Here is a 21821-nt window from a genome sequence, read left to right as displayed (position 1 = left end):
ATTTCTTACATTTCAATACTAATTATTATGATTCCATTAAGCAGAATCAATCTTAAGAAGCTGATTGTCGTTAAGGTGCTGAGAAGCTCGTCAATAAGAGGTTTCTTCTGGAGGAAATAAGGCTCGTCTGGGGCTCGTTAGCAAGTCCAGCTGGGACCAGTGGTGGAGGCTGTGATGTTCCAGTCGGTAAATGACAGACGGCGGTTGGAATACCCAGCTGCCGGCACCCCAAGACAGGCTAGCGTTGTCTCATGCCGCACTTGCTTGGCATAGATCTGTGGCCTTTGGCTTTACATGGTTAGAGCAAATGAATAGTGAGAGGACATCTGTAGGGAGGATTTTGCCGGGGCTGTTAAAGAGCTGTAGCAAAATTTAGGGCGCTCAATGTGCCCGGTAGAAGTCTGAGCGCAACTACAAATTCTCCCTCATGTCAGTTTTCAGTATTCAGTACTGAAGGTGTTTAAGCAATTCACGGTCTTTTATAGAACTCGAATGTGCATATATATATTATTGTAGGCATGTTGGTCTTTGTTCGAGAAATCGCTGCTCCAAATCTCGACAAGGTCATCTATCATAATAGACTTTCTCATGAGCTGCCCGTGATGTAGAGTTTTGATTGCCTGCTGCGGGCTCTTCTTCCTCAGCAATTCCAAATTCACAGATCATGATTATCGTTACGTATGACTAGCATTTAATAATCTTTAAATACTAGGTCACAAGACAAACAAAACCTTATATCATGTGAAAGCCCCTTTCATGAAGTCACATAATTAAATTACTGGCAGATTTCGACTTTACAACCGGCGTAATCAGATTAATGCTCCAATTATCCTTTTCAGACCCAAGTCAGATTTTGTAGAGCGATGATAACTTAACAATTCACACGTGCAGATGACATAAAAGCAATAACTTCTTTTACTCTCTTCTGAACGTACAGACCGCCTCTGTGGTCTAGTGGTCAGAGATCCTGACTACAGGTCCAGAGGTCCGGTTTCGATTCCAGGCGCTACCAGATTTTCTGAGAAACAGTGGGTCTGGAACGGGGCCCACTCAACCTCGTTATGATAATTGGGGAGCTATTTCAAGGAAATAGGGACTCCGGTCTATAAAACCGAACATAACGGCCGTGGGGTTTCTTTGCGCTAACCACAGGACACCCTCTATCCGCAAAAGTTGAAACTAACTTCGCCGATAAGCGGCGGTCGCTAGGTCGGCATAGTTCTCTTGCAGGCTAAAGCCACAGAGTTTGTTTGTTTTTTATTTTGTTCTGAACGTACAGAATTATGAGGAAGATTGGCACTTTCCTCCAGTCAAGTCAAGTCGAGTCGATCTAAGCTCATCAGTTCGCTATACGGCTGCGCTGTCTAGGAAACTCCCTGTAAATAGAAAGGTTATAACGATTTTATATGTGGATCATATGGGCACCACAAAATTTTGAAATATGTGCTGACTTAAGAATTGCTTAGAATATGCTGGATATTATGTGATGAAGATAGTGTTTGCAAACCTGGATCCTCTCTCCTTATCCTCGGATCCCAAAACCATTTACTACTTCGTCTCAGCTTAATTTACGAAAATAAAAACGAATCATTAAATGGGAGAGTGAATACTTATCTGGAACTGGATTGAAAATAATGTCTACAATATTTTATACTGGTACGGTTTTCTCCAATTTTATATGTAATTGCTTTTGTGGAAAATAAAAAAGATTATGTATATATTTGGAAACTTTATTAATTTCTTTAATATTCATTTGCTAAAAAAAGTCCGTGGTTTTAGTCCACAAGCGAACTATACCGACTGAGAGACCTCCGCTTGTCGGCGAAGTTAATGCCAACTTTAGCGGACAGAGGGAGTCGCGTGGTCAGCGCAACGGCCGTTAATTTCGGTTTTATAGACCGAGCCGCTATTTCCTTGAAACAGCTCCTCAATTACCCTCACGAGGCTGAGTGGACCCCGTTCCCGACCCACTACTTCTCCGAAAATGTGGTAGCGCCGGGAATCGAACCCGGACCTCTGGATCTGTAACCAGAAATTCTGACCACTAGACCACAGAGACGGTCCATTCTTCACATGTTGCTGATTAATTTATCATTGTAGCTGGAAACGTAATTTCCCACCAGACTGCACAATAGCCTGTGAACATTATTGTCAAAGTATTTTCATCTCTAATACTAGTTAACTAATATAGCGCAATTTTTCTTAAGAAGTTAGTAGTCTCTTACGTAACAAAGAAATTTCTTGCTCTGAGGGAACTCGAATAATCGTTAGCCTGTATCCGTTGGCAGATGAATCCCGTCCACATCATCCCATCCCATTTCGTTATAGCCCTTTCTCATTATCCCACCTTCTTTTCCTTGCATGCTTCTCATCTCACCGATGCATTCTATATGCCACTCCATTTTATCATCCTTAATTTCATTGTCGTATTAGTATTTGGGAAACTGACTCCATGGAGCTGAGCCCTTCTTGAAAAGCGTCCTATAACTCAGCTACTCAGGAATTTCCACAAACTTTATAGAACTCTAAGGTTCATTATCATGTTCACAAGAGCCCTCCAATATTCCCTATGCTGAACCAGATTAATCCAGTCAATACCACCCCATCCTATCTCCCTAAGAACGATCTTAATATTGTCCTTCTTCCTACGTCTAGGTTTTTCTAGTGATCTCTTTCCTTCTGGCTTTCCTACCAAAATCAATAGACATTCCTCTTCTCCCCCATGCATGCTACATGCCCTGGAGAACAATACAAATAATTAAGCTGTTCGTTTTCTCGAGATGCTTTTCTTCAGCACTAAAAGCTAAGAATTATTCTCATCTCGAGTCTACAACTTAAACTTACGATGCAATGAAATCCGACTTTTGAAACTTCTCACTATACCTACTTAAATTCGTACAACAATAGCTACATTTTCGAATCTCTCTGTACTACGCGTGTTCCCGGGAGAACAGATAAGGGCGGGGTAGGATTTGCTTCTATATCCTGTTGCCTAGCAACGCAGCGTCAGCTCCAGAATGCTTTTGCAGCCTCCGGCTGGAGCAAAACCAAGGCCCCAGCCGATGTGCTAGCTACCCCGCCACACTTTATATCGATCTGTGTGTAATGGTTACAACAGCGCCATGGCCAGCCCAAAACCTGTGAAACAAAGGAACGTCACAGGGACAGTTTTTTTTTTCGAACAGTAATAAACGGTTTCGCTCTAAAACGTGATGTGACCTGTGAATTCTGCTGCAATTATGTCATTACAGGGACCAGAAAAGGGCTGATGTTATAGTGAAATGTGGTCCTGAAATCAATAAAGAACTGAAAACCGGGAAGCAATGCTAAATTTCTTTACACAACCAGAGTTAAATTTCACACTAATCTAACAACTAAAATAGATACTATACCCGATAATCCATTCCCAGAATTGTGTTGGATTCTCTATTAACTCTTTAATGCCTGAAATTCTCAAAACAATGTTTAAAAATAGTTTAAAAGCTTCAGAAAGAAAATTTACCCATTACGAAAGTTAACTGGTTAATGCCGTTTAGGAATTATTTTTCGCTGGATCTACAGACCCCTTGGACCCTGGTCTCTAATTTTTCCGTTTCATGTTCATTCTTACAGACGGTAGGACTCCTTGGACGAGTGATCAGTTTGACGCAAGGCCTCTACCTAAACACAGGACAACACAAACACAGAATAAACGCACACAGATATCCATGCCTTTAGTGGGATTCGAACCCAAGATCCCAGTGTTCGAGCGAGCGAAGGCAGTAAATGCTTTAGATCGCTCGGCTACCGTGACCGACGTTTAGGAAGATACTCACTATTTATTCTCAGAAGAAAGCCCATAAATGCAACCTGTAAACAAATTCAGAATTGTGTAATGTTAATGTAGGCATCACTGTGATTAAATTATTTAACTTTTATTATTTCTGAACATTATATATAATCACCCATTAATGCAAATGACACTAATTAATTACTGAACGTTAGTCACATTACTGTCTGTAAGAATGAATTAAATTTAAAGTGTGTAATGTCAATGTTGAAACTGTTCCTCTCTACAGTGTAAAATATTGAAGACGAATTGATTTCTTGATCATAAATTGCAAATATTTGTAAATCGCTGCTTATACAGAGCACAAATGTAAGATGATCATCACTTAACTTCAAAAAAGATATCTCTGAAAAACTGGATCGGAGGGAAACAACGCAGAAATTAAAAGAAGAAAATGGGAAAAAAAACGGGACTTATTACCAAAGAAGGGAGAATTGTGCATGGAAAGGGACACACTGGACTTTTGTCCTGAAGGAAGCAACAGTAAAAACTACTAAGAAGAACATAAAAGTGAACAGACAATGACAACGTCTGACTCGATTATGTAAAGCATCAATCGAAGAATTTTATTCTTGTTTTATACTATAACTTTTGTTTTATATAATCTAATTTATTGTATTTTTACGCAAAGTATTTTAATATAATTAATATTATTGTATCCAATTTTATTAGTACTTCAGTTCAGTGGTTGCATATATGTTGGCCATGTATTTGCCTGATCATAGCTTTTAATAGCCGAAACATGCAGCAGAGCCAAACTAGGCACTGACCTTGATATAGGTGTGTTGTGACGGTTTTAATAAAGAAGTTGAACCGACAAAGAAGTAGTCCTAAAAGAAGACAGATAATGGACTGAAGTTATAAAATTAACTCAGACTGGAGTCTGATCCTGAGACGTCAGTCATTCTTCAAAGTTCCTCCAAACGAAGTCTGGAATAAGCTTTCAAATGTGTCACTACCGCTTTCTACTCTGTCCTTCTGAATTATCTTTTCTCTCTCTCCTCTTACTCCAACTTTGAAGCATAGGGTTGATTTCTCAGTTTCATGATCATGTAATTATCTTAGTTGACGTTAAATAAATTTTCGTTGATAGAACTCTTTAAATGATATTAATAATTCGACTCTCCTTATGACTTCAGTGAATGCTGAGACATGGGGCAGATTTCAAAACCGTTCTTCTGTCATCAGTTCCTGCCCCCTTTTTAGTAAGTCCAGCAGTCAGTTTGTGACTGATATTGATATGTTTGGAATTTTGATTTTCTGAATTAATTTTGAATTATATCCTTATTTTCCCAGGTTATACACGTACAAGTAGACATTAATTCAGAAATGAAAATTGCAAACTACGCTACAGTTTCTAACAGTTCTTACGTCCTCACTTTCATGCTACCTTTATTAGAACGGCGACCGGGTGAAGCCTGCAAACCTTCTAGCCGAACATCGCTCTTCCCCCCCCCCAAACACGCAATAATGTGTGCCTCACTTCTTCCTCTTTGTTTCAGTTTCGCCCACTCGTCTGCTATACTTCCTTACCACTCTTTCTTTGGTTTTTCCTGTTTTTTGTTTTCGAACAGTTACAAGTACGACAATCTTTGAAGGTATCTGCCACTTCTAACTAGTACTATGACTGTGCTTGCTTCGAATCTCACACTGAATATTACCGATCGATGTGAGGGGTTTCGTGGCTTTCCTCAGTCACTCCAGTCAGGTGTTGGATAGCATTTCAATGAGGCCAAAACCGCTCGATTCCTAATTATTTCCAACCAATCGTTCATATATCCCGCAACTCGCCATTATGTAGCCTGAGATTATAAAAAGTCGTAAAATAAACCAGAAAAATAAAGTATTTAAATTTATATAACACTACGAACTGCCGAATAAGGCAGAGGCAATTGGAGTTTCTTTACTTTACCTGATCCTTCCAGCCGCGCTATGGCCCTGGTGTCGACTCAGCCTCTAACAGAAATATGTAACAGGAATGTTTCTGGGGTTAAAGTGCGGCCGGCGCGTAAGGCTGAAAAACCTTGTCGCAATTTGTGAGCAGATTGTCTAGATAATGTGGTACCCTCAACGTCTCATAACCCTATGGGCCTCCGAGGCCTATTACATGAATTGCTTTACCTTTTTACTACCGAATAAATCAGTTAATATAAAATTTAGTAATCCATTTCAAAGTACTATTGTATATAGTAGCCTAGTAAAGACAACACCACACGCTGTGGAAGAAACACATATGGCAGTCATAACTGAAAAATAGGCTACGAACGTGAGGGGCAAGCTGCCGAAACAAAACACCCTGGACGGACATACATTTATGAAAAATGGACGACACCCCGTGTGAGGTGAAATAGAATGCACCAAATTAGCGTGTGCACAATATAAACTTCATGGATTTTATCTTGTTCTACTTTGATAAGAGAACTACAGCGTGTGATTTTAACACGGACTAAGACCGTGTAGCAATTTTAACATAATTTAATGTAATATTTGAATATATCAAGACACCTGAAGATGGACGTTTGGGGCCGAAATATTTAGTGTCAAAGCGTAAAATGTTAAACTAAATTAAAATTAAGTAGTGAGTAAAGAAGTGTTGCAATATTGACGGACGATAAATACAAGGACGTTAAGTAACTTAAATATTACACTTGTGTTTTCCAGATATAATTAAAAGCACGACGCAATCACAGTGTTTGTAGTTCTTAATATACTCGTACTATTTCTCTTACATACCACAATCATGTTGTTGCTTTACTTATTAAAAATGCCCTTGAATGAATGAATGAATGTATAAGGGGTGGGCCTTCTCTGCCCTTGCACCGCGACCTACAGTGATCTATAAATGAGTCCTTAGTAATAGCAATAATATTAATAATAATAATAAAATTGTTAATGTATTTTTACTTAATATTTCATACCTTAAGCGACATCAGTGTTTCTCTCGCAATTCTCATGTTGCTACTCTGTTTGTTGTGAAATAAAACGTAGACGAAATGGATGCGAATGAAGACTTGGACTGATTATAATTATGGGGCAATAGCAGATAATTAAAAACGCAGTAATGAAACTTGGATTACAATAAAACATAAATTTGTTAGCCGGTTGGGTAACTCTTACCTTTTATAAGAAGACTGAGAATTGTAGGTTTAGTACAGACCGCCGAGAAATATACCTATTCATTTAATTTTTTGATGGAGGCCTATTTATATAAAAAATACAGGTCAGGTTTCCTCTTTTTGTTTCTTACTTTAAGAACGCTCTGTCTTCTGCGGATATTATATTGTGCTCAGAGATAATGCACTAAGAAAGTGTCCCCAAATTAAATTGGTTTGTCGAGTTCGGTAATTATTTGTTCCGACGTAGGCAGCCCTGACGTTGCCTCTCCGCATCAGCTCCGGGTCCCGGCAAGTAGAGCTCTGCCCGGGAATGAATATGGGCTAGGGATGAAAATAGACGCTCACATAATACATCCTGATGTCTGGTTCCACCCCCCCCCCAGCTAATAACTTTCTTACCCTTATGCTAAGGCAAAGAAATTTCCTTATCCACTGTAAGAAACAATTATTTCACTGAAATGTTCGTGTTTTATCATGCTACTCACACTTCAGATAGAAGTTTTGAGGTCCAATGTCTCACCAGTAAATTTTCTCAGTTGACAGGTTTAATTAAACTGTGCAGAAAAGTATCATTTGAGGTCACCCAACCCACTCTTAATTTCATTATTTTCTTTATAATTACAGATATTTTGTAGGTAACTCCATAGAGGTGAGTCCTTGAGAAGCTCGGTCGATCGACTGGCCAAATGATTTATCACAGATTCTGCAAGTTCATATCGGAGTTCACAACATCCAGACTAGGTAGGACTATTGGCAGCGATCTAGACTTTTATTACATAGGATCTAAGTTTGTGACGATGGTACATCCAGACAAATATTATGTTTCTGGACATTATTAACCCCCCTGCTTTATTTAAAATACAAGATTTTGTCTCCGTCTTCAGATAAAACCAACTCAGTTGAGCACAATCGCTAAAGCTAGTCCATATCTCCGGACCCAACTGAGTAGGTTTTACCTGAAGATGGAGACATAATCCAGTCTCCGAAACGTTATGTTCTAAATAAAAAAGGCGGTGTTTTAAATACAAACATGAGGATGGATGATGTCCAGAAACGTAATATTTGTACTCTAGGCTTGTGTTGTAGTGGTGCTCCAATTGAATTTCAACCCGGTTACTAGAAAACCTGACTGAGGTTTTTCGTTTTTCTCTCAGTTCCTCTAGAAATATGCCGAAATACTCCTCGCTCAGGCCAGGACCAGTTCCTGCTCATGCATGTAGTCGGAGTACTGAAAACATCCGTAAAGAGAAGAGCAACGTGAATCAGGTGCACAAATTCCGACCTCTGTTTTAAAAACCGTTTTAATGTTATCGTCTCCGCTCACATACCGACTGTTTAAGTATTCTTCTCCATTCGGTTTTTCGACTGTTCTGTTTTTTAATTTCTTATCATCTATCAACATCAGAAGTTATTTTTGTCAACCTAAATGAGAATAGTTTCATGTATGTGAATAACTGTAAAATTTACATGGACGAAGAAAATTTTCAAGCATCCAACCAAGAAACTTAGTGCCTTACTTTAATTGGGTACCTCCGTAATACATAACCAAGGCCCAAATGAGAGGATAGCAGATACACTGTGCTATCAGATTGCTTATAGGAGCATAACACTTAGAAAGAAAATCGGCTGTTTCCTGTGAGTCAGACAATCATCATCTTTGTTTTTCAGCAAGAAGGAATGTCTGTTTCTATTTCCTACCGCGGATCTATTAACAGTACTTAGATATATTAAACTTACTTCACACATTTGCCAAATTGTGTGGTATTTTATTTTATTGCTATTGGGGTGGGACTACGTCCCTTGTATGCGGCCACTTCTGGCCTATTGTACCAGGCCCAGATGATAGGTGAGGGTGATTGTGGAGAAACTGGTGGAATGAAGATTGGCAAAGGAAACCGAAATACTCGGAGAAAACCTGTCCCAGTGCCACTTTGTCCACCACAAATCCAACTTGACCAGACCCGGGATCGAACCCGGGCCGCCGCGGTGGGAAGCCAGCGACTAATCGCTTCAGCTATGGAGCGGCCCAAATGTGTAATATCTATGACTTTTAAAGCTACATGCTAGAATTCACGATGAGTTTTGAATGAAATTCAAGTCCCAATGCCCGAATTTTTTAATTAAACCCTACTTGAATAAATTTTAATCTTCTAATTTTAGTGTAGTCTTAGGTAAGATATGCCATGATATTGACACGAAGGATAATTTAACCAGGTAGAAGAAGGGGTACTTTACTCGCATTTTGATAAGAGAATGGCAGACAACAAATTCTCTCTTCGAATGGTGAACGCCGTGACTTTGCGGCAACTTCTCTGACAGATGTGTGCTGCATGTAAGCCTAAGAAGTGGGGGCAACAGCAAGTCTGTTAGCAAGTGTTCCTCCCGTATTCGAAGAGCAATAAAAATATTTTAACAGGAGCCACTTGGACTATAATGATATCCTCATGCGTCTATCCTAATTGGTTCGCTATTGACGAGGAACTGTGGCCAAGCTCCGGACGATTTTTACTTTTCATCTTTTCGTCTTCTGCTTTTCCCCCTTAATTCCCTGCAAGCACAGGTATCTGCTCGATGTTACGGTCTTCTGGGACATGATCTCTTTTATTTTGTACAGGGGTACCAAGTTTTCGGAGGAATTTTCTGCCACCATCTTCAAGGTAATCTCTTCTGTATTCAAGATGGAAGTAGCAGCTTCCTTCAAAACGTTGGTACCTATCTATAAAACTGCATGGCGTCATATTTGAGAAGACCTCGGTAGGGAAATTTAGCGACAGGAGAATCTGAAATCTCAGATAATTAGCTCTCTTTACTGGCTAAGAACTGAGGAGGTGATGATGTGTGGTCTGGTAGATTACAATGTATAGGACGACGTTGATGCTTTCATCTACCCTGAAGATGGAGGCAGGAAATTTCGCCTAAACTCTTGTATATATTTACAGAACGTACGGCTTTAAATCCGAAAAGTGACAATTTTTCAAGGAGAACTCTGTCATGATTTATTTAAATAAACAGTCTGTTTGAATAGTTGGATGAAATATACAGTAGTTACTAAAGAAAGGCTGTTTAAATCAACGGATAAACTAAAAATATAAGAATCCTACATTTATAGGCTAATTGGAGAGAATTCTTTTCCTAATTTGAAAAAAATACAAACGCTACTTGGAGGAAATAGCGACATTTAGAAGCTTGCTATAATAAAGGGCCATGATGCCCATGCAGGGTTAGGCTATGATATTGCTGTTCGACAACAACTTATGCCTACAGAAACACTAATTAATGAACTGTCTTGAAAGAGTACATTTGTAATTTAATCAACATATCTCATTAATACAGGAAATTTATGCTCAGAAAATGATTTTCTCCATGTCAGAGAAGGAACTCTTAACTGTCTTGACAGACAAATTAAATATGCATAAACTCCCTTCTATATACAATACCTGCGAAGTTGCATTTCCCAGTGGAGTTCATTTCCAAATAGAGTCTACTCTGGAGGTAACAGTGGAACCAGACGTACATGCACGCCACAAGCGATATTACTCAGTTGCTGAATGCGCCTGATAACAACAGGAGACAGGTAAGTTGAGAGTCTGAGCAAATATGTCTTATGCTGTTCACATAGATGTGAATTCAAGCAGCCGTGTAAGCACATTACCGCTGCATTACCTACACAGACCTACGGGGTGTCCACTTGGGTTATCGTGTTGGTTTCAGGCTAGACATGGCTCTCGATATGACTCTCATGAGCTGATCTATACAGACACTTTGAATGTGCCGTGTTGTGAATATAGAAGAAAATTTCCAAATTTTTATAAACGAAGTCACTTTAGCATGTCCGTATTAAAATATATTGTCGCGCGTTTCCTACGCAACGCGACAAGAAAAGATGGATTTCGGATTAGACGAATGTTAATTGGACAATTATTTGTTTACACTCACAGATATAAACAAGCCTTTCACGTTCCCTCTTCAGTGGCTATACTCTTGCACCACTATTCCCTGCGGAGCCTTCGTGCTTGATTCTTCCCTTACCGCTCGTTGAACCTCCCAGAACAGTGTTCAGTGCTCCATACATAGGCTTGGCACGGACCACCCACAGAAAACATATTGCTGTTCAGCAACGGATATCATGTATTGCTGTCAGGCATGTCAACCCATTCATTGCCTAGCAATGGACGCCCTATTGTTGTGCATTCATAGCTGTGGGAACCCAATATTTCGGTTTTTGTTGCTTAAGCACTTCCATAGGTAACCGTCTGTTTATGTTTCGTTGCCTAGGAGTTGCTAGCCGTTGAACAGCAATGGACGTTCTACAGTCCGTCCTTCCTGGTAGCACGCCACACTATTATCAACACTTATGTACTAGACATGATATACTGGGAAAAGGCTGTTCCCTCTGTCGTGATCTACATCATAACTTACATTCATGAAATTTGTTCACACTCGACAGTTCGTTATTATAGTAACCCGACGTTTCGTAATTTTGGAGCTTTCTCTCTGAGTTAGAAGGCTGTATTTCTGTCGTTGGTTTAGCTAGTTAAAGGAAGTTATAGTTAGATAGTTTAGTTAATTAGTTACAGTTTGGTTAGTGCACAGTTTTATTTAATTACTTAAGTGGTTAATTTAGTTGTTTGTACTTGGATTGATAGATAGTTCTGCTAATAAAATGGGCAAGCATCTGTAAATGAAAAATTTCACGCTTATGCATAACGAGCGTCGAATAATTGGATAATCAATGAATAATAAATTACAAAAATATATTAACGAACTTGATCGTGGGTTCTTGTGAGTTCCTGCCTCAGAATTTTCCTGGAGAAAGCAAAGAATTCAAAGAAAAATATCTTCTGGAGTTACTGTTTTCGGGCCGAGGTTTGAAACAGGGACCTCCTCAGTTTGATGCAAGGGCACTACCCATTCGACCATAACGTAATTTCTGTTACTAATAAATAGATGTCTATATGGTTTTGTTGGCCCTCTTAAGAATTTATATTTTCTCTTTTTATAACAACAAAACAGTAGAGTTTTACTTGGTGGGAGGTAGTTCCACAACTCCACATGGAATGTGTTTAGAAACCGCTGTCAGCATGGAACAACAAATTTTGACCCCATTCACCAGCCAGACATCTGTCCACAATATAAACAGCTTCTATCCACGCCCTTCTAGTTACTCTACAATAACGGTCTAACCAGCTCATAATATACATTGCATAAAATGCTGTTCCACTTCTGTGGAAAAATCAGAAGAGAGTATGGAAGTTATTATTAAGCAATCAGTTTAGAAGATTCTGCTGGTCGGTGTTTCGCTCGTTACAGACAAGAAGATGGCTAAACTTGTTGAACCATGCTAATAAAAGTTCTTGTGTACAAACGTATGTTAAAGCACGTGTGGGCTGGAAATTATTGTCGTTTGTTCTGTCATCCAGACCAAAATGTTTTGTCTGGTGAGCAAAAAGAAACAGGTTACGTAAGGACGTATGAACAATTCTTAGTAATTCTATTGTGAGCACACAAATAACAAGACTCAGTGTTTACAAATAAATTCTGTGTGCGTTGGAAGTTGAGGTTCTCACAGTGGTGATGATATATAGTTCTATGCTCTGGGATGTAACGACATTTAGTTCTGTTGAAATTTACTGATGTTTCTGAGGAACACACTGCTTCCATCATCAGAGTTAAGATTAAGCCAAGTAATAAGGCAGCTGGATGTCTTTCAAAAAATCAGCACCGGTATTGAAAATGTTTGAGAACTTAAAAAAATACTATTTTAGGTAACATAAAGAAACTGAATATTATGCAATATTATACTATTATTATACTTACTTACTTACTTACTTATTTACTCATGGAGCTGAGACCTTCTGGAGGAGCCGCCAATTCTGCAGCTACTCAAGAATTTCCCAGCATTTTATGGAACCCGAAGATTTATTACCGTGTTCACAAGAGCCCTCCGCTGGTCCATATCCTGAGCCAGATCAATCCAATCAATAGCATCCCATCCTATCTCTCTAAGATCCATTCTAATATTGTCCACCCACATACGCCTTGGTCTTCCTTGTGGTCTCTTTCCTTCTGCCTTTCCCACCAATAACCTATACACATTCCCCGTCTCCCCCATTCGTTCTACACGCCCTGCCCACCTCATCCTCCTTGACTTGATCATTCTATTTTTATACTTGGAGAAGGGTACAAGTTATGAAGCCCCTCATTATGCAGTTTTCTCCAACCTCCTGTCACTTCATCTCTCTTCGGTCCAAATATTCTCCTCAACACCCTGTTCTCAAACACCCTCAGTCTATATTCCTCCCTTAATGTCAGAGACCAAGTTTGACGCCCATACAGGACCACAGGCAGAATTATTGTTTTGTATATTCTAATTTTTATGTCTTTGGACAGCGGACGAGAAGACAATAGGTGTTGGACTGAATGGTAGCAAGCTTGACCCGAGTTCAATCTCCTCTTAATTTCCTCCTGAATCAGGTTTCGATCTGTTATCGTTGTTCCCAAATATCTGAACTGTGCCACATTTTCTAAACACTTGTTTCCTATCTTTATGTCATGATTTTGCCCTGCATTTTGGTGACGAGACAGCAACATATCTCTTTACTTGAGTCAATTAAAGTTTGTGTGTTTTTTTGTGGTATCTACATTATCACCCAGTAGATTCACATCATCGGCGTGGATCAACAGCTGATGTGTCCCGTTTAGTTTCAGTCCAACCTGGCTTCCCTGGACCTTCCTAATTGCATATTCTAAGGCAAAATTTAAAAGGAGTGGCGATAAAGCATCTCCTTGTTTTAGACCATTCTGGATAGGAAATTTATCAGACACGGACTTTACTATGCGTTTCGTTTAAACACATTTAAATCAACCTAACTAGTTTCATGGGTATCCCAAACTCTATCAGAATATAGTACAATACTTCCCTCCTAACTGAATCATAGGCTTTCTTGAAGTCTATGAATAGCTGATATACTGTCTCATCGTACTCCCATTTTTTCTCCAATATCTGACGAATGCAAAAGAACTGATCTATAGTCGATCTGTTACGTCGAAACCCACACTGATGATCCCCAATAATTTAATCTATATGGACTTAACCTTGAGAGAATAATATTGGATAGAATTTCGCATGAAGTTGATAGCAGTGATATCCCCCAATAATTACTACAGTCAGTTTTAACACCTTTCTTGTGAACTGGTACAATAAAAGACTCGTTCCACGGATCAGGCAATTTTTCCTTATGCCAAATAGAAGTAATTAGGTTGTTGATCCTAGAACGTAATATTTCGCATCCTGCTTGAATAAGTTCTGCCGGAATTTGATCACTACCTGTCGAGTTATACCATTTAAATTTTGCAATAGCACTTTCAACCTCAAATGGGCTAGGATCAGGTATTAACGGCTCAGCTGTATGGATTTCTGTCTGCCTAACAGCAATGACCCTATGTACATTCAGTAACTGAGAGAACTATTTCCTCCACGTATTCAAAATGTTGTGGGAATCTGCAAGCAAATCACCATTCACATCCTTCACTAAGTTACTGCTAGGTTAGTGACCCCTCTTAAAGCCATTTATTCCTCTATACAGGTCTCTAATGTTCTTGTTTCTACTGTTCATTGCAAGCTCATCAATTTTGTCTTTCAGATATTCCCTCTTTTTGTTCCTGAAATGCCTGCTGTTTTCACGTCTTATATTCAGATTATCACCATTTAACTCGCTTGGATCCTGTAACATTGCAATTTGGCCTGCTTTCTTTGATCTAATAATTTTGAGCATCCTTCATCGAACCACCGCTTATGCTTCTTCGGTTCATAATAACCTATACTCTCTTTGGAAGACATTTTGATATTCTCTCTAATAGTTTCCCAAGTTTTATTAACATCCACCTCAGTGTCCAAGTTTTCCAAAGCCGCGAACCTATTTGAGATATCAACACAGTACTGACTATTACTATACTATATGCTCTTAATATAGTTTAGTGGCGTTAACATTGCTTTAGGCCGCGCCATAACTCAAGCGGTTAGTCGCTGGCTTCCCACCGCGGCGGCCCGGGTTCGATCCCGGGTCTGGTCAAGTGGGATTTGTGGTGGAGAAAGTGGCGCTTGGGCCGGTTTTCTCCGAGTACTTCGGTTTCCCCTGCCAGTCTTCATTCCACCAAATTCTCCATCGTCATAATCACCCGGGGCAGGTACAATAGGCCAGTCAGTAGCCGCTGTGCCGAGTGAACCCAGTTGGACTTCACCACCCCCCTTAAGCGAAATAGAAAGAACAAATATCCGTGTATTTATTCCTTATCTATATATATAAAGAGATAACTCAAGGAAGCAAAGTCTTTCCTGAGAAACTAATAATCACTAATCACGCTGGAAATTACTCTCCATTCAGGGAAGCTGAACGTTCATCACAGTTTACAGCTCACCACTGGTCTCTGTTCTGAGCTAGATGAATCCAGTTTATGTCTTTACATACTATTCATATTTCTTTAGAGTCATTTTTAATATTATCCTCCCATCTACGCCTAGATATTAAAATGGTCTGTTTCCTTTAGTGTTTCTAACATTTTGCAGGTTTATGCAGTTTAAATTCCTTCTCAGCTTTCGTTGTCAGTCTTACAACGTAAGGGAATTAGGCTACAGGCCAGAGTTTATTAGGCCAAATCCGAACGGATATGCTGGTTTCTACTGAAGATTGGCAGATCTGTCACAGAACTTCGTTTGTTCATCTCCGATACTGCTTCATTCCTGTAATTAATATTTCTATCCTTGGTCAGTTTTGTAGCATGTAACTGAACTGTAGGTTCATTACAAACACAGAAGTCCGCTACTGGGCACACTCTAAAGCCAATTCCATCCTCCTTCCATCTCATAACATATCTCCCTATGTTTATTTCTAATGATATCCCCGAATGTTCTCCTTAGTCTTCCAAGGTTTCTACTATCAAAATTTTTCACTCTCTTCATATGTTACCACGTCACTCCATAATAACTTTATTACACAAATATGGACTGTGGTCCCCTGGTGTATGACTGCAGCTTCGTAGGAGATGATCATGTATGAAACTACACGGTGTCATGACCACCAAGAAACACAATTTAAAATCTTACCGCCACCAAGACCCAAATCCCAACTATATAAAATGTATGGTAAGGCAACATCGCACAGAGCAACCGCCCACGAATCCGCAGGGTATCATAACCCAGAAGACCACATATAAATTTTCACAGATGTTAAAATATCGAATCTCATTTTGATTTCGCCTTCTTAGGGAACCGGTCTCCTTATATAACACCATACGTTGCCCACTGACTTCGTCACTCTTTATCAAAATTGATGCTTGACAATTCTCAACATTTTAAGATCTGACATTTATACAACAATAATAATTTGTGGTCTTCCCTCCACTTTCGATTCCACGTGGATATGTCCATATTTCTACAGACACGTGCAATCATGTTACATGCAGGTGATAAGAAGTGAAGCACTTCACAATAGAAGGTCACCTCACCGCGTCGGGGAGGTTTGCAGACCCAACAACCCTGAGAACTGAGCCAGTGGAAGCTTGTCACAGTGTCGCCTACGCCAGACAGGTCAAACGGTAGATTCCCTTGGTAGTCCATGTAGGAAGACGGGTAAGGGGTTGGATTCCCTCCGTCGTGGAATTTATTTCCTTTGATATTTACGGAACACAAACGGTTTGAGGTATAATAGAACATATGTCCTACCTTAATACAAACCATACCTGCCTTAATATGGTTTGCCCTACAATCAAAACGAGTCTCTGACGACTGAGTCATGGCGGTATAAAATCTGGAAAAAAAGTAATACGAGTGTTCTTTACATTAGTTTCAGGTTTAACATTTGCAAATTAGGTTTGTTTTGTTTTTGAGTGAACTTCAAACACATTGATCAGTTACTCCTTTAAAACACAATGGTGGCTATATATACTACCTCCTTCAACATTAAGGAGCTCTGCTTTGAATCCAGTGAATGTGTTTATAGGTTTTATATTATTCTCACAATTAAAAGGGATTATTTAATGAAATAACTTTAACCGGTTGGCCTTTGTACTGGAGATCTAGTGTGTCTTATGAGAGACACGTTTATAATTATTACATATTGCGACATGACGCCTGAAAGCCGGAAGAATCCGTTGCTAGAGCACGGCTCACTAGGCACGTTTCAGTGTCAACGAGTGTGACATAACGCCTGAAAGCCGGAATTGCTAGACAACAGTTTGCTAAAATATGTGTCCGTGACAGCGAATAGGCACGCAATAATACACGAACTGTTAAGAGTGGCGATCTCTATTCGGTTGGCCACGAGTTATAAAAGGGGGATACGTAATAGATTCGAGAGTTCAGAGCCCCTCGTGTGGAGACGGGGTCGAGTACCTCCACCGTGACCCTGAGAGTTGGAGGAGTCGACGAAAAGAGAAGTCTCAGATCTGAGAAAGTAAAATATGGCCTCAAGTTCCAAGGGACTCGGACCCTTGAAAAACTGCGCTGGAAAGGGCCAGCAGCATGTACAAATGACAGATCCGTCGTCTTGTCAGAGAGGGCGTCCCACAAAAACCAAACCGTAACTGTCAAACAGTAATAAATATCTGATCATGAGCCCGAGATGGGGGTCGACACCAATACTTACTGACTGACTGACCATCAGTTGCAATGTGACTTGGACTTGGATTTGAGAGTTCAATCATTCAGTCGTAAGAGAATTCAGATGGCAGTACCATAGTTCGGTAGAGTGTCCAGCTGTGGAGTGCTAACCTGCGGACAACGGAAGCCGAAGAAGTGACCGATCCGTAGAGCAGAACCAAGTCAGTCACAGTGGAAGAGAAGACACTCGTAGTCCAGTATGAAATGGAGGGAGTTTTAGTCATTGATTGTGAGTTGTTATAATTGGTTGTAATTGTAACTGAAGTGCCAACAAATCCAACCATCAAATCCAGAACCCGTTATATTAGTCACGGAAAACCGGATACGTAACATTTTGGTGTCAGAAGTGGTTACGGCCGTATATTCGTGACCATGTTATTTAGATACATTTCAGGCTTCATGCATGAAGTATTTTATAATTCACATTTTATGGTTCGTTTAACCATGGTCTCAGGAGCACAGACTGCTGGCTCTACAGGACCAAGAGCGGTGGAGTGACTATGACAATAAACTGGAAAAGAAGGGGAAGAAGAAAAAGATTATGGTTTTATAGAACATGACGCCTTGTAGTTCGGAGGATAAGGTAGTAACTTCGGAGAAACTTGCTGCCCCAATCTGTATGGTCCTGCCCTTTACGATACTTTGAAGATAGATGCAGCAGATACCTCCGAAACGTCGGTACTTCTGTACCAAAGTAAACAGCATCATGTGCCAGAAGACCGTAATGTAAATACTAACCTCCAGGAGGATCTCAAATCTCATGACTACAAATATATAAAAAAAATCATACACTCGAGGGAAGAGAGAGAGGAAGGTATTTCCTGGAACATTGCTATTTACCCTAGTCTCTTGTCTCTAGTTTACATTGGTTCCACGTATCAAGATACATTGGATCATTAGTATTCACGTAATCGAAACGTCCCCTTCCATCTCTCTCTCTTCAGTGATGCCGCACGCACTTCACCATTTTACTCTCTCTCTCTCTCTCATACACATACATATCATATACACACATAACATAGGAACTAAAATCAATAGGGTACGTTGATGCTGACGTCACGCCGAATCGGGTCCGGGCCGTTGCTATGACGACTGTAGCCGGGATGCTGCTGCGCGCTGTAGCAAAGCATCTCATTATACATGGAGGCAGGCGTGCCCGGGCTATTCTAGCTGAATGGTTGCTTCTCCTCCAAAAGCTACGCCCATTATGACTGAAGAATTCGTTCTTATATCGCTGTTAAGATTCGTTAGTTTCACTTTAATATTGTCACGTTTTCTTTCATTATAATGGGACTGTATTATTATGTTTTATGTCACTTCATAATTCAGTTTCCAATATTTCGTGATTTAACGCTAAGCAAATCTATAATTACGGTTTGAGATTTTATATTTTCACAAAGGTCAATGTTAAGAGGAATAATAAGAAAGACGACACGAACCGACTTGGTTTATAAATTCAAATAAAAATTTTTAACAAACTAATTACAAAAATTTTAATGTATTGGAACAGCCGCTGTAGCTGTAGGCACTTAAGCTATTATACCCAATTGTATGTCATTAATATTATGTGTATGTATTTTGGCATTCAGAACATGCACTGTAATAGAGGCTTCCAGCTGTATTGATGTAAAGGTGTCCCTCTGATGATGGTCTCTGGAAACCGAAACATGTTAGGGCATGAATAATTTAAATAAGAAAAAACTTCGCCAGTCACACTGGACGGAGCTGTTTAACTTTTCGTGAATGTTAAGTTTATTGTCTCCTGTGATGTGAAGCCATATACGTAATTTGGTAAATAGGTACTAACGTTTCGGAGGAACCCGCTATGTCCACCTCCAGAGCATGTTCTGTCTACCGAGCTACGCAGCGTCACACGCCAGAACACCGTCATCCTAACTATAGGTGCACTGCTTGTGCAGAACGAGGCCTTGGGGTGGGCCGATTGTCACAGAAGAAATACTACATGTTATCTAAGGATATGCTATTGCAGAATTAATTCGGAATAATTAACAGATCAGAGAGACTGCCTCTGTGGTCTAGTGGTCAGAGTTTCTGGCTACAGAGCCAGAGGTCCGGGTCCGATTCCCGGCGCTACCAGATTTTCTGAGACGTAGTGGATCTGGAACTGGACCCACTCAGCCTCGTGAGGATGACTGAGGAGTTATTTCAAGGAAAGAGCGGCTCCGGCTTGGAAAACCGAAATTAACTGCCGTGGGGATCCGTTACGCTGATCACGCGACATCTTCTATCCGCTAAAGTTGTCACTAACTTCGCACACAAGCGGCGGTGGCTCGGTCGGTATAGTTCTCTTGCGGAATAAAACCACGGAGTTTGTTTGGTTTGTTTGTTTGAGAGGAAAGACGTAAGTACTGATGCCAGTGGAGGAATTCACGCTTTATAGGCAACCCGCATGTTGTAACACTGCCCTAATCACTGAGGAATCTCATCATCGAATCCGTAACTTGGGATATCCCCAGTTGAAACATCGACACAGAGACCTGATATTCTGACTGAGGTCTTTCATTCTTTTCTTCAGTTCTGTGAGAAACATCCCGTGATAAGGCCGCAGCTTTCTGCACACTTTCCAACTCATTATTCAATACATGCTAGGATCTGCCTGCTATATAGACTGAGCTACTAAATACTGGCAGCTACAGAAATTTGACCTCCTGTCCTTGAGTCAGTATTGCGACTGGCTGCAGGCTGGACGATCACAATTCGATACTCGATAGGGGTAGGATTTCTTTGTCCACTTTACCGCTGGCGTATCAGCTTTAGTGTCTACTCAGTTTCCTTTTCAGCGGTTCTCTCTCTAGAAAAATGCGGAAGGAGTGTGAACTTTAGTATTTAACCCTAACTAGAGCCTAGGTCAAGCATATCTCATGCTATACGCACGCCTCCACTCCATGGAGACGGAAATAGAACATTTAAAATTTGGCCCTTAAATGTGTCGTGACCAAGCTCGCAGAAATGAGTAAAAAATATACAGACCTATGACCCTCAGTCCGTTTTCTTTCGTGGAATTTTGTCTTAGACGTTTTCGTCCATTCATGAACTTATGTTTAAATCTGAGAGATATTCTTATAAATATTAATAAGATTCTGCTAGTATCTGGATTAGATAGTTTTTGCTTTCTTTTTATTTTCTGGAGTGGGGTGAGACTTCTGTCCACTTGGTACGTCGGCCACTAATTGGCCTACTGTACCTTTTCCAGATGATAGATGATAAATGTGGAGAAGTCGGTGGAATGAGAATTGATAGGGGAAACTGAATTACTTTAGAAAACTGCCCCAGTGCCACTTTGATCACCGCAAATCCCACATGAGCAGACCCGGGCCGCCTGATCTATGGCACGACCGATAGCTGGATGATGTGTGAATGGTGAATTGGAAAGGATCTGGAAGATATCGGTTGTGGTCTGAGATACCTTCCGGCATTTGCTTTGATGGATTGAGGAAATATACAGAATCATCAGTCGAAATAGCCGGTGTCCCCATCAGAATTCAAACCAAGCACCTTTCGGGAGTGAGCCGATAGCTTTGCCACTAGTACACCCAATCCGTAGGGTAAAGAAGCAGGGTAGGGAAGTGTACAGAGGAGTCTATGACTCATTTTGAGGTCCAGCGGCGGGATCTTGTGAAAAAGTTAATGGACATTCGGATTCCACAAAGGACGGATAAGCTATTGAATGGCTGAAGGAACAGAATCTTCTGCAAAGTGGGCTTAATGAATACTGATGAATGAGCATAATCAGTATTTTATGCGAACAAAATCGCTTATGGGCAGACACGTTTTGTGTTCGTTTACTTCAAACAGTATATTATTTTTAGTAAAATTGAAGTGTACTTGATATGGTATACGAAATGTGCTGATTTTGAAATTGTGTAAGTTGCAATCTTCATAGTAGTACTTACTTACTTACTCATGGAGCTGAGTCCTTCTGGAGGAGCCGCCAATTCTGCAGCTACTCAAGAATTTCCCAGCATTTTATGGAACCCGAAGGTTCATTACCGTGTTCACAAGAGCCCTCCACTTGTCCCTATCCTGATCCAGATCAATCAAATCAATACCATCCTATCCTATATCTCTAAGATCCACTTTAATATTGTCCAACCATCTACGCCTTGGTCTTCCCTGTGGTCTCTTTCTTTCTCGCTTTCTCACCAATATCCTATACACATTCCCCGTCTCCCCCATTCGTTCTACACGCCCTGCCCAC

General features: G+C 40.2%; 1 long non-coding RNA gene across 1 annotated transcript in view; it reads left to right on the top strand.

The window, feature by feature from the left end:
• LOC117282592 overlaps window positions 1–21821 on the top strand; it is a 74426-nt gene that overhangs the window by 46340 nt on the left and 6265 nt on the right. Inside the window, exon 2 of the long non-coding RNA XR_004513388.1 lies at window positions 7570–7686. This is a non-coding gene — a long non-coding RNA (uncharacterized LOC117282592). The remainder of the gene's footprint in view (window positions 1–7569; window positions 7687–21821) is intronic.

Source organism: Cryptotermes secundus, unplaced genomic scaffold (assembly GCF_002891405.2).
Source record: "Cryptotermes secundus unplaced genomic scaffold, Csec_1.0 scaffold337, whole genome shotgun sequence".
Lineage (NCBI taxonomy): Eukaryota > Metazoa > Arthropoda > Insecta > Blattodea > Kalotermitidae > Cryptotermes > Cryptotermes secundus.
Note: the sequence above shows the minus strand (reverse complement) of the source record. Positions and strands in the feature narration are given on the sequence as shown.